A 13,523-nucleotide genomic window follows, 5' to 3' on the forward strand; every position below is an offset into this window, starting at 1 on the left:
CTAACCTTTCACGAAAGTGCCTAAGCCCAGGAACGTCGGCAAGAGTGAGTGTCGCTCGTTAAACAATGGCAAGAGGAGTAAGGCCGCTTCCTTCATAGTGCGTTTCGCGCACAGTATCTACACACATCTATCCCAACTGGCACGGAATCTTGCGCCCGCTCTATCGCCAACGTGTTAATAAGTTAATGGGCGCACACTGTAATATATGCGCATCATATACGCACAATAAGAGACGGACTACATCGATAGTGCACGAAGGAACGAAGCTGAATATTTCATGACGATCTACAAGAAGCAAGCGAGTTGCTAGCGATAATGCATCTTTGCTACAATGTATTACAATGGGCAAAACGAATACTTTTCAAGCCTTGCGCTCAGCAAGGATAGATCTATTGTAACTGAGCACACCCGCAAGCGATTAGGCAGAAATAATTAGATTGGGACTGCACTAAGGAAATTTACTGAGTCAGAAAGGTGACAAGCTGCTGCTTCAACATATTTGCCAAATAAAAACCAAGAGGAAAACACACTAATCCTGATTCAATTCATGAGCGGAAAGTTTGGATAGCATGAAATGCATATTTAGCCTCGCTTTTAAAACAAACGCCATATGTGCTACTCCGGCCAGCTCCCAAAGCGCTTTTGCATGTTCTCTGAAGCCGTGGCCAAAGCTTCGGGTCGTCCACCCAACCACCGTCTACGATATCTCTCGAAACCGAGGTTTGCTAAGCCGCACCGGTGTCATACACATCCATTGTAAACGCGGAGGCAAATGTGGCAGTTGAAGCCAGCAATGGACGCGTCACCACGTGATCCAACATGGCAGCACCCATGAGATCGCCGAGAAAAGGGTCAATAAAGGACAACAACGGAACCCTAACTAGACGTGCGATGACATATGACGTAGTTGAAAACTATGTAATCATCCTGACAGCCTTTGGAGCACAGAAATATCCGACAAAAGAGTTTCATATCTATCCCTGTGGAAGTCTCCTGTCGAATATTTCTGCGCGCCCAAGACTGTCAGAATGATTACATAGTTTTCAACTAAGTCTTTCTCACAGTACGTCTAGTTAGGGCTCCGTTGTCTTCCTTTATAAATTTTTGCAAGGCCCTGACGGCAGGGGTGTTACCCGTGCGGCAAGAAAACACCCGTGAGTGTGTAAACATTATTGGAGCGGACCTATTTTATCCCCATAGCGCTCTGTGTTTCATTATGACTGAATTTGTCTTCCCCTGTGCTATTATTGCTTTTTCCTGTATTTCCTTATATCTATTACCTTCGTTTATCCATACAACAAGCTGTTTGTATTCCTCTACACGAGGTATTACTTGGCCATGTATTGACACTGTATGTTCACTGTTTTCATTGAATACACTACATGCTGATTTTTTAACGCTAAATTTCAATCTTAAATTCTCATCTTCCTTTCCACACACAGCCAGACGGTGCATATATATCATTTTGCTTGTTACCAAGCAACATAATAACTTCCACATAATACAAACCTGAAAGCTGCGACTCTCCTATTGTGCCCACCTGTTCGTAGGAGAGATTAAACCTGATATTGATTCTTTATAGCGCCCTCTGCATCCTTGCGATGTATATCAGAAAAAGCAACGGGGATAAAGGGCACCTCTGTCTCAGTCCCTTCGTGATATCAACTTTCTCCTCGCTCCTCCTCCTTTCCCATTTAACGCAAACGGTATTTTTTTTATCTAAATCTCCTCCAAAAGCTGTATACAGTCGGTACCTAAGCATTCCCTTTCCAAAATATCCCATCAAATGCTGCAGTGCACATTGTCATACATTGTAATGTCCAAAAAAGCCACATATAACGGTCTCTTTTCTTCTCTGGATATTTCAATACACTGAGTAAGAATAAATTGTGTTATCATCCAGACGCTTACCGATTCTGAATCCATTCTCTAGTTCGCCCAATATGCCTTTATGTTCCGCACATGCTTGCAGTTTTAACTTATACGCCCGCAATGCTAACCTGTATATTACCGATTTAATTGTCAACAGTGTGTATGAGGGAATCGTATCTTTTACGCCCTTACCTTCATAAATTAAATTCATTCTACTTTGTCTCCAGATGTCCTGTATTTTACTATTTTGTAAGCTTTTTTTCTACTGCTTTCAACGTAACTTCCTTGCTTTTTTGTCCTAGATGATTAATCAGCTTAACGGGAGCCAGGTCTAACCCTGTGGTTGTGCGCTTAGGAATTTTGTCTTCAGCTTTCTTCCAGTTGCAATTTTTCAGGACCAGCTCCTTCTCCATCTGGTTCTCTTAATGCTATACTTTTTTCTCATAAACCACCTAGTCATTGCCTTGAAATGATTCGGCTGTTACTTGTGTATGTAATCTAACACCAGGTTCACTTCCAATTTGTTTCGATATTCGTCTACGACATGTTTGTGTATTGTTTCTGACTTCCTGTCTAAAAAGTCAATGTGGTTTCAATATATTATAGGTGTCGCCTTCTTTTTGTCGCGCATTTCTGACGACCAGCGTTCACTTTCACCTTTAATCTTTGCTTCCTTTGACTTATGATGATGATAATTTACGGTCATGATGATGTCACAGGTCAGAATATGATCATTTGGCTGCTCATCTTGAAGCATATTTGACACGTGTTGCCACTACGTGTCTACATATTCGCGTTTCTGTTATTATCATCATCAGCCTGGCTACGCCCACTGGAGGGCAAAGGCCTCTCCTATACTTCTCCAACTACCCCGGTCATGTGCTAATTGTAGCCATGTCGTCCCTGCAAACTTCTTAATCTCATCCGCCCACCTAACTTTCTGCCGTCCCCTGCTACGCTTGCCTTCTCTGGTAATCCAGTCCGTAACTCTTAATGACCATCGGTTATCTTCCCTCCTCATTACATGCCCTGTCCATGCCCCCCCCCCCATTTCTTTTTCTTGATTTCAACTAAGATGTCATTAACTCGCGTTTGAGCCCTCACCCAATATGCTCTCTTCCTATCCCCCCCCCCCTTAACGTTACACCCGTCATTCTTCTTTCCATAGCTCGTTGCGTCGTCCTCAATTTAAGTAGAACCCTTTTCGTAAGCATCATTACGATCATTACGGTGACAAATAGTCACCTAGCCTGCTTGAGTTACTCAGGTATGCCATACATGCTTTACATTCGCGCATTCTAGCAATACATCTGTTTAATATTTTTCCTTTCCTCAAAACCTATCTATCATCCTTGTACCGCTACCGACGCCTGTAGGAGATCCTGCCTGTCTGCAGTGGCGTCCCTAGCGGCAACTGCCGTCCTTATAGTGAACTTAGCGTGAAGTCTTGTGACCAGTAATCGCTATATTAAAGGACTCTGGCATTAGTGACAGTAAAGGAAGAGATTAATATAGTAAACGTTTTCTAGCTTAAAAGAAATTGTATACAGATTCAAAAACATCGTCCAGAACCTGTTACGTAGCCCCTCACTTCCCCCATCCCAGAGTGAGCTTCTGTTCCTAGGCCACGTCATCAGCAAATCTGAAGTCTGCCCTGAAACGCAGAAGACAGCTGTAATGCAAAGTTCTCGCAGCTCATCGACAAGAAGGTAGTGCGTAGATTCCTTGGCATGTGTGCCTACTACTACAGGCGCTTTGTCAAGGACTTTTCATGTATCGCTGAGCTGCTGACACGTGTAACCAAATGTGATGTAGAGTTCAAGTTGGAAACGCCGCAGGCCGATGCATTTCAGGAACTCAAAAGACGCATGCACTCGCACTTCGACGAGGACGCGGATACCGAAATCCACACTGACTCCAGTAGCCTAGGCCTCGGCGCCATCCTAGTCCAGAGCAAAGACGGAGATGAACAGGTGATAGCTAACGCTAGATGGTCGCTGTCAAAAGTGGAAGGCAATTATACTGCGACCAAGAAGGAATGTCTCGCCATGATTCAGGCTGCAGCGAAATTCCGCCCTTGCTTATATGGCAGGCCGTTGAAAGTCCTCAGCGACCATCACGTGTTGTGTTGGCTAGCGAACTTAAAGGACCCTTCACGACGCCTAGTGCGGAGCAGCCTCAGACTGCAAGACTATGTCATCAATGCAATCTACAAGTCCGGACCAAAACACTCTGATGCCGATTGCCTATCCCGCGCCCCCATTGACCCATCGCCGCAAGACGACGAGGATGACGACGCGTTTGTAGGAATAATAGACGCAGAAGACTTCTTTGAACAGCAAAGAGCAGACCTGGAGCTAAAAGACCTCGTCGAGTATTTAGAAGGGAATACCGACGTTATCCCTAGGTCATTTAGGCGCGGATTGTCTTCGTTCGCGCTTCGAAACAACCTACTCGTGAAGAAGAACTTCTCACCAGTCCGCGCCAACTACCTTCTTGTTGTTCCGTCGGCGCTGCGTCCAGAAGTACTGCACGCCCTACATGACGATCCAACCACTGGACACCTCGGATTCTCCCAAACACTATCGAGGATACAAGAAAGGTATTATTGGCTGCGCCTGACCGCCGACATCGCCCGTTACGTCAAGACATGCCGAGACTGTCGGCAACGCAAGACAGCACCGACAAGGCCTGCGGGATTACTACAGCCGATCAAGCCTCCTTCCCGACATTTTCGGCAGATCGGGATAGATTTGCTGGGACCGTTTCCGACGTCAACATCCGGAAATAAGTGGATCGTCGTGGCGACGGATTACCTCACAAGCTTCGCTGAAACTAAAGCTCTGCCGAAAGGTAGCGCAGCCGAAGTGGCGAAATTTTTCGTCGAGAACATCCTGCTGCGACATGATGCCGCAAAAGTCCTGATCACCGACAGAGGTATGGCGTTTACAGCAGAGCTAACCCAAGCCATTCTGCAATACAGCGAGACAAGCCACAGGAGGACAACTGCCTACCTGCAGACGAATGGTATCATGGAGCGCCGGAACAAGACCCTCGTCGACATGCTAGCAATGTACGTCGACGTCGAGCACAAGACATGGGATGCCGTCCTGCCGCACGTAACGTTCGCTAGCAACACGGCGGGGCAACAAACAACACAGAGCACACCGTTCAAGCTGGTTTACGGCAGGAACCCGATGACAGCTCTCGATGCCATGCTGCCGCACGTCTGCGATGAAGAGAATATTGACGTCTCCGCCTATCTCTAGGGAGCCGAAGAAGCCCCACAGCTCGTCCGCATGCGGATCAAGAACCAGCAGAGGACCGACAGCCGACACTACAACCTTCGACGACGCTACGTCAAGTACTAGCCCGGCGACCGTGTTTGGGTTTTTTAAGAGGGGTTATTGACACGTGTTTATCTTTACCGAGTGACTACGTTTCACCGCCTAACAAATGTTATCGCACAGCGCAGGACGCGCCTGCATGTATCAGAAGTTTCTCGAATGTCATCTATGGTTCTATCCGCTGTCTGTTGTCACCGAACCTTGTTTATTCTGATTTCATGTATGCCCGGCGCGATTGGTGTAGAACTTTCTGGAAGACACGCGGGCACCAGCGATTACTCTGGAACCTTCGATGATTGATATATAAAAGGCGATGCGCTTTATCCGATGATCAGATTTTCGACCAACGCCAACTGTTTTCACCGCTGTCGCCGTTCTCTGAGTGTAGTCTGTGTTTGATGGCACAAGTTCGCCCTATAAGACGCTAGTTTCGTCATTCCCAGTTTCGCTGCTTTCTTCACCGTCACTACCACGTGACGTTGATTGGTTTAATTTGCAAACCGTAGCTTTAGAGTACTACTTTAAAACCGCTATTAAGCATTTGCTTTTTTTTTTCAGATGCAGAAACAATACATCACTCAATAGCGAGAATAGTAATGCCATCACTTTACAAAAAACCTTCACAGCTTGTTATGGGTTTAGGAAGATCATTATTATAAATTAAAAACGAGTCAATTGAGCATCGAGCCCTGCGGCACGCCCTTGTCAGTAAATATAAAATTATATGAGGCTTGAGAAGCATGGACTGTCTGTTCTCTTTTAGATGACTAACTCTAAAGTTATGGTAATGAGCTACCGATTATGCCTGATTAAATTAATAAAATTTGTAGTACATGTGATGCAATCCTATTTGCCTTCTCTTTCTCTCTATTAGTAAGGTAGAACCAACCTAAATTTAAAAACATGAGCGAATGAAAACACGAACAGGGTGGCTGGAGGGGTGCTAGCGGCATAATAATATTTAGTTATTGTACCGTAGAAAATGACTGCTTACATATGGCTAGCAAGATTTTTTGTCAATCTTCAAAGATAACGCATACTTTTTCGTTGCTTGCATGTTCGTATGGAGAACTGCCAAAGAACATGGGCTGCCAAGTCTGTTTTTCTGTTTATTTATTTTTCAATATTTACTGTAAAGAGAGAATACAGGCCGAAAAAAACGGGGAACGAAACATTAATAATATTTGGGGTTTTACGTGCCAAAACCACTTCCTGATTATGAGGCACGCCGTAGTGGAGGACTCCGGAAATTTTGACCACCTGGGGTTCTTTAACGTGCACCTAAATCTAAGCACACGGGTGTTTTCGGATTTCGCCCCCATCGAAATGCGGCCGCCGTGGCCGGGATTCGATCCCGCGACCTCGTGCTCAGCAGCCCAACACCATAGCCACTGAGCAACCACGGCGGGTAGGGAACGAAACAAGAAAGCAATGAAATGGAAATGGAAAACCAAGTTTCATAAGCTCGATTGGTTGGAAGACGCTTCGTTTTATAACAATGTGAAAAATACGAGCTGCTTTGCAAAACAATGAAACAGAAAGCATTTCAGTGGTTGTTCGACCGATGGTGGCACACTCACGCGAAGGTGCAATCTCAACAAAGCGCAGGCCTATGCCCAAAATGTCCCGCGTACGCGAAAAAATGTGCCGCGTGGTGAAAAAAGCTGTTCCCCGCCGTGCACTTGCCCGTTTATTCAGCGCTCGTGGTTCCGGTAATTATACGCTAAACTGCTTCAGCTCATACACTCTGCCGGGCAGCTCGAGAAAACGGTCGACTCGGCCTTCCCGGAAATACGCGTGTCCACACGCAAAGTTTTGGGCGGTGAAAGCCCCCCGCAGAAGGTATGCTACAAGTCGGCCGCGCACCACTGATCATTCTCTCTCGCTCGCTCTGGCCACCGAGGAGGGCCATCTCGGCGTGCTGTCGTTAATTGAGGCGACCTCTCTGGCGTTACCTCTTTCTGGCCCTTGAGAACAACCGCGCGTTCACTTCAATCGAGTGGCGTCCTAAGCTTTGCGCTGCGCAAGAGAAAGGGCCGGCCGTTCTTCGTTGCACGCGACTGGCTTGCTTAAACCTGCCGGCTTACGCGTCCGCAATCGCAACTGAGCTCTGCCTGTTCGCGGGCGCGTGCCGGTCCAGCCTGCGTGAACTGTAACGTTTCGTAAGTTCCGCGTGAGTTCTTAGTGGTTGCCGCTCTCTTAAGTACCAGAGCCAGACTCACGGAAGGAGCCGACGTCGTTCGCTTTACATACACGTACGATAGTAATATCTGGCGCCAGCGCCGCAAAGCATATCGCCTAACACGCCACGAATGGACGCCATTAAATTAAAGTGTAGAATAGTCCGCATGCGAATTATCGCGAGCAGTGAACGCAGGGCTGCGAGTGGGAAAGAATGGGTCTCCTCCTTTCTATTTCTTCGGTCTAACTCCTTTTTTCTTTTCTGAGGCAAACTCTCCTAATTAAATTTTCCGCCCTGACGACGAACGTGCGCGTACGGAAACGTAGAGAAGCGGAGCAGGCCACCAAGCGACGTGTTCCGCTCTCCTATTCACCGGCTTTGCGGCAAATGGTGATTGGCGGAGGGCGAGATTGCACGGAACTCGGAGCGCGAGAGCCGATGACTGTGCACAAAGACCGCATAGGGAGAGAGACGGTGAGAGAAAACAAGAACATGGAAATAAGCGTGCGGGAGGTAGCTGGTGGGAGGTGGGGCAGCTTTACATTGTGTGCGGCAGATTTGAGAAAAAACGGCTGGGGAGTGGGGGGGGGGGAGGTGGGGGCAGTGGATATAATTTTCTTCGACTCTTCGGAGTTGTTCCCCGGGCCTTTTGCTTTGTTCTGCGGGGAGAGAGGTTATGCATTTGCAAGTCCACCTCGGAACATCTTAATTAGAAACTGGCAGTGAGCGTTCCTAATCTTGTTTAAATATGCGCCGGGATGCAAGATTGCGGGCGTTTAGAAAGAACTTGCTAAGGGACCCTGCACACGGCACGTTACCGCACCGTCGCACACGCCACTCACGGTGAAGCAAGCTTCCCAGGGGAAGGGAAAAAATGAGCGCGCTCAAGGAGCGCTGTTGCTTCTCGATCTGCTGTGCGCGGTTCGGCGCGTGTATAATGGCTATGCAAAAATTCTTGTCCCGCTTTTCCTCCTCGCCCTCTTCCTTTCCTTCCTCCAGCTTCTATGAACAACGAAAAAGGAAAGAAATTCTCGGAACGTCGGTTTGAGATAAACGGCGGCTTCCTATGGCTATTAAGCAAGAACGGGAATCACAGAGACGCACGCCGCTCGTTCGCCTTCCCCTCTCCGCCTCTGCTGTCCGCGCAGTCGCCGCCGCCACACGAGCGCCGTCATGTCCCCGCCTTTCTGCAGTATCGGCGCTGCAGCGCCATTCATAAAGAGAACATAGGTAATGAAGTCAGGCGGTACGCATTTTCGGAGCGATCGCCTCCCGACCAATTCAGCGTATGCGTCTGATGTTGCGAAGTAAAGCCGGAGAAACCTGCGCGAAGTTCTTTCTAAGATAAACATAAGTACGATAAAGCGCGCGAGGTTTCCGCTCTAGCTATTTCACTCCTCGTTAGCCCCATTGTCGAATAACAAAAAAGAAGTATTTCTTTCTTTCCCTTATTTACATCTCAATTTATATACGACTTACGTTTACATGACTGAAATTGGATTCTGTAGCACAAGCTATTGAGGCGCCCAGGCAATTGGCACCGACGCGTTCGGTTCTCTTGCTGCCCCTGAGTTATAGTGCGCGCAGTTTCACGCCACCAAAGAGAGATAGAATAAACGTTTAATGATCCGAACCAATGAGAAAGGCGCTTCTTTCTTCATCCAAAGTGGGTGGCCTTCTCAGTCCTGGTAGCTATTGGACTTTGCTACTTCCCTGGCCTGGTTCACCAGCTTGCGCTGGTCCTGCCAGTCTGAGGCCGCGAGCATGGCTTCCCGCGTTCATGCCACACACACAAAAAAGTTCAATATTAGGTGCTCTTATGTTTGTAAGGTTTCTGTTCAAATACGCGAGCCTTAGCTGTGCAAATTTATTGACTACGCAGTGACGATTGCCCCATACGGAAATACAAAGTGTGGGCATTCTATACGTGGTCGCCACATCTTCTGTGATGCATGGTGTAACACGTTATAACTTGGGCAGAAAATAAGAAAATAACAATAACAATTAGAGCTATATTTGCAGTTTGCATGTTAGAGACGCAAATTTGCCAGGCTTGCAGAGGGCTTGGGTTGGTGTGCCAAAATGAACGCAAGCACGAATGACGCTTAAAGAAGCGACTTCCACATTCACGCCTCAGCTCTCGACGTCGTCATAGGGCTTTAGCGTCGCCTGGCCAAATCCAGTGGCTACGCTACCATTGAAAGGGCTACTTTATAATGAACAAAAGTTTACTAATTAAGTTTCTAACTACTTACCTTATGGCATGCATTGCAATTTACAAATTCTAGCCGGGGAGTTCGCAAGGCGGATCCACTTGAAACGAAATCTTAGGATGACACCAGTTTCGAGATAATGATTCCCGAACTTTGCGGAGAAATGCATTGACGTTCCAGTTATTTTTATGCTTCAATGCATATAACAACGTTTTGTTAAAAAAGTAAGTGGAACGACAGTGCATTTTTAGCGCACCTTTGACGGCGGATATCTCGTCAATGGTATCATCCACATAGTTCATTTCAAGTGGGTATGCCTTGCAGTTTCACCCGCTAAAATTTGTAAATTGCAGTAGGTGCGAAAAGGTAATTAGTTAAAAACTTAATTAGGTAGTTTTGTCAATTATTAGATTATGCATTTCAATTTGTTGTGCAAGTATTGTGCGCCTCTCCGAGTAGACCAGCTCAAGGACTAGAATTGTGCTATCTGCCAGCGGCAATTTTTCGAAAAAAAAATGTGAAAGTGCATGCTGAAACACCCTTATACTAACTTCCATTACTTATTAACTCAATAATTCATTATTTTAATATAATATTTTGGTGTTATGGCAGTTTAGTAATTCATGATTCAATATTTCTTAAGGCTTGCTGAAGAAGAAAATATGCAGCTTCGATAACTCGCCTTTCCCGCCCGTTTTTGGCCCCAGAGAGTAGCACCTCAACACAAGGAAGAGTATTGCGTGGCTTTGGAGTGATGAAAAAGTATTGAGCCTTCGTCCTTTGCTCGTTGGCCGGGCTGCATGCCCCGCTCTCTCATCACGGTTTTCAATTACGAAAATGGTTCACACAGCCAGGCATTCTTCGGGAGCCCACGCGGTTATGCCACTCATTCGTACCTCGCCACCGCGGGGCGAGGTGTTTTGCCTTACCATGGGACTTAAGGCGAAAACGGGAAAACGTAATTTTAAAGGATAAACACTAAAGTGGTAAGTCAGAAGCGGGCTTTAGAGAAGAAAGAGGGGTCTTCGCTTAAACGGCTCATAAAATAAGCAAGGCTCACACAGAGACGACGGCCCATTCAAAAGGTCATGCAGAGACGTTAAATTTATCAGGAGTCCCTCACGCTCACGATTCACAGAAAGGCCGTTGAAATGCTAAGACCATAAGTCCATTTCGAAGCAGTTGTTGCTGCCCGCTTTGAATTGCTCGACAAGACTGGGGCATGACAGTGTTTCTTGAACTGGAAGCTCTCGGCCGCAGCGGAAATTCTCGGTCGAGATCAGCTCAATATAGTATCCGTGATTTATAGAACAGGACCTTCATTCAAAGAAAGCTCTTACGCTAGAATAATTTGTAAGAGAACATTTCAGGGAATACTTATGCTGGGCATATTGTTAACCAACGCAATCGGCCAATGGCATACAACGAGCACGAAAGAAAATCTTCGTGAATTCAGCCCCAGGTTTGCGACAATATGCGTTATGTTAACAATCGTGGCATTGGGATTTCCTCAGAATAAATGCATACAGTGTAGGGTTATGCTAATTTGCAAATAACAACGTTACAATAACTGTGACAGAAATAACGATGAAGAACTGCATGCCCCATGATAGAATATGTAAAAATTCATACTGATACTTTGCCAAGAAGCGCAAGCTATAGGAACACAGACAACGATACGAAAACAGTAATGTACTTAAAATAGAAGAATGTGATCGATTTATTTGGTATGACGGGTAACTGGACACATTTAAATGCGCCAACTTTTCTTTTATATTCATATCTATAAAAAGGAAAGGGGACAATGCTTTCAAAAAGTATGGAGGTAAAGTAGGAGCAGAGTATTCAATGCTTATGTTACACATAAAAGAACAGTAGTTGGAAGCATAAGTCGTAAAAATAAATAGAATTTGCTAAAACTCAACCAAATAATTATGTTTATCATTTGACTTATATGAGTGTAGCTGGACTCACTCGCACTCAGACTCGCCAGAAGCGTAGCGAAGCCAGGCTCTCCACGAATCAGACTCACTAAAATTAAGCCGAGCCACACTCATCGGACTCAGACTCATCAAAATCAGATTCAGGCATGTTCACTAATGCATGCTCACGGAATCACATACTCACGAAATGTTGGGCTCATACCTACTGAGATTAATGGAATCGTGCGCGTTAATAACTCCAACTCGCCTACACATATTCCCTTTGGGCTGATAACTCAGTTGAATTGAAAATCCTGAGCTTAATAGAGGGGCATTTGATCGACTAAGAGTTAGATCTAGGGCCTTACAACGTAAAACTATTCAAGTATATTTTTTATTCCAATCATGACATAAAATGTGCGAACCGCTGACGTAGGCATCAGACGGTGGCCCTCAGCATTGTTTAACCAACCAATCAAACATCCTCCTCGTTTATAGTAGGTCACCTGTGTTTGATTTCAAAGCAAATAGCATTGCCTACTTTGACAATTTTTTCCTATCTAATTGACCAACAAGAGGCGAGGAACACGCCGAAGTGGAGAGGGTTTTGATGGGGCCGAGCGAGCGCAGTGAAAGTAGATAATCGGATGAGGAGGGTGGTGCCAGCGTCTGGGATTGGCCCACTTCCCCTTGCTTAGCTTGCTGTGGCTTGTCGAAAGTCGCGGCGGCGTGCAACGGAAGGTTACGAATGCCGCTAAAACAGATACTCATCGAAGAAGAGCTGTAAGAGTGATGTCGCATGGTGTCGAATGGTCGCGAAAACGTTATACTAACACGTATTTTTTCTTTATAATATGCAAATGATTCCGTTCTTTCGAGAAGATCCGAGCAGCCAGCGCCAGACCGATCGATAGGCTTCTGTTCCTTTTGTAAGGGGCAGTCTACGACTATTCCAAAAAATCATGAGTCATTACACTCTATGAAGGTGGATCACCAGAGGAAGCTGTTTAGCATACGACACAGAGGCGACACAGAATTTTGAACATATATATGGACTCATTTACCGTGATCTTTATATACATTCGCGTGGACGACGGGACCGCCGCCCCGAGGAACCGGAGGATACTCGACACGCGTGACGTTTCGATGGCACCGCCACCACGGGAGAGAGGAAGGAAAGGAGACACGCAAGCGTTTGGAACGCCGACAAAGAGAGGGTGGTACAAACATAGACATGGCCGACGCGGGTCAAAGTGTAGTATCTGTTCTTATCAGCCTAATACCTGTACGGGTTGTACTTGAAGCCAAGACACTAAACTTATTTTTGCAAGTCGGTGGAGTAAGCCCGCATCACTTCCACGGCGGGTCGGCCCAGTATTGCACTATTTTTGGGATCGTCCCACGGTTTTTGGTCTACGTACGTCGATCTGCTGGAAGCTAGGCATATACAGCTTCTCTGTAAAACAGTTCAGTTTTGTTTGGCTTATGAATGCATCTTTAATCCGTTCGCGTCACTTTCACGGGGTGGGTTGTCGCGGTTTGTGATGTCGCGTGAGAGACAGGCGAATAAGGCGCAGCTCGAATACATTTTGACCAATAGCGGAGAGCTAATGGCAAAAAAAGGTGTTAAATAAGAAATAAATATCTTGCTTTTGTCCGGGCTAATCGTGCATAATCAGTCTGCACAGAACATATCCGATGAGGAGTTCTCGCAGTTTTCGTGACGTCGCGTGACAGACAGGAGAAGCGGGGTAGCCCGAAAAATTTTCTGACCAATCGTAGAAGTCTCATTGTATAAATGGAATAAAAACAAAGTTGTCTCCAATCCACGCTGTGAAGGTGATTGGACAGTGAAACTGTAAACGACAACCAGAACGATTGCCTATTGCGACGCAGGTTGAAATTATTCACGTGGAGACACTGACATGCACTTTACTTAATTATTAGCGTAAGATGTTTCGATGGCCTGCGACTTGGCTGGCCCCAC

The 13,523-nt window shown here is 46.2% G+C and overlaps 1 protein-coding gene and 1 pseudogene across 1 annotated transcript in view; both read left to right on the forward strand.

The window, feature by feature from the left end:
- LOC142590423 (neural cell adhesion molecule 2-like) overlaps window positions 1-13,523 on the forward strand; it is a 483,557-nt gene that overhangs the window by 300,496 nt on the left and 169,538 nt on the right. The window lies entirely within an intron of this gene.
- Window positions 12,771-12,944, forward strand: LOC142567997 (U2 spliceosomal RNA; annotated as a pseudogene).

The sequence above is a fragment of the Dermacentor variabilis genome, chromosome 1 (assembly GCF_050947875.1).
Source record: "Dermacentor variabilis isolate Ectoservices chromosome 1, ASM5094787v1, whole genome shotgun sequence".
NCBI lineage: Eukaryota > Metazoa > Arthropoda > Arachnida > Ixodida > Ixodidae > Dermacentor > Dermacentor variabilis.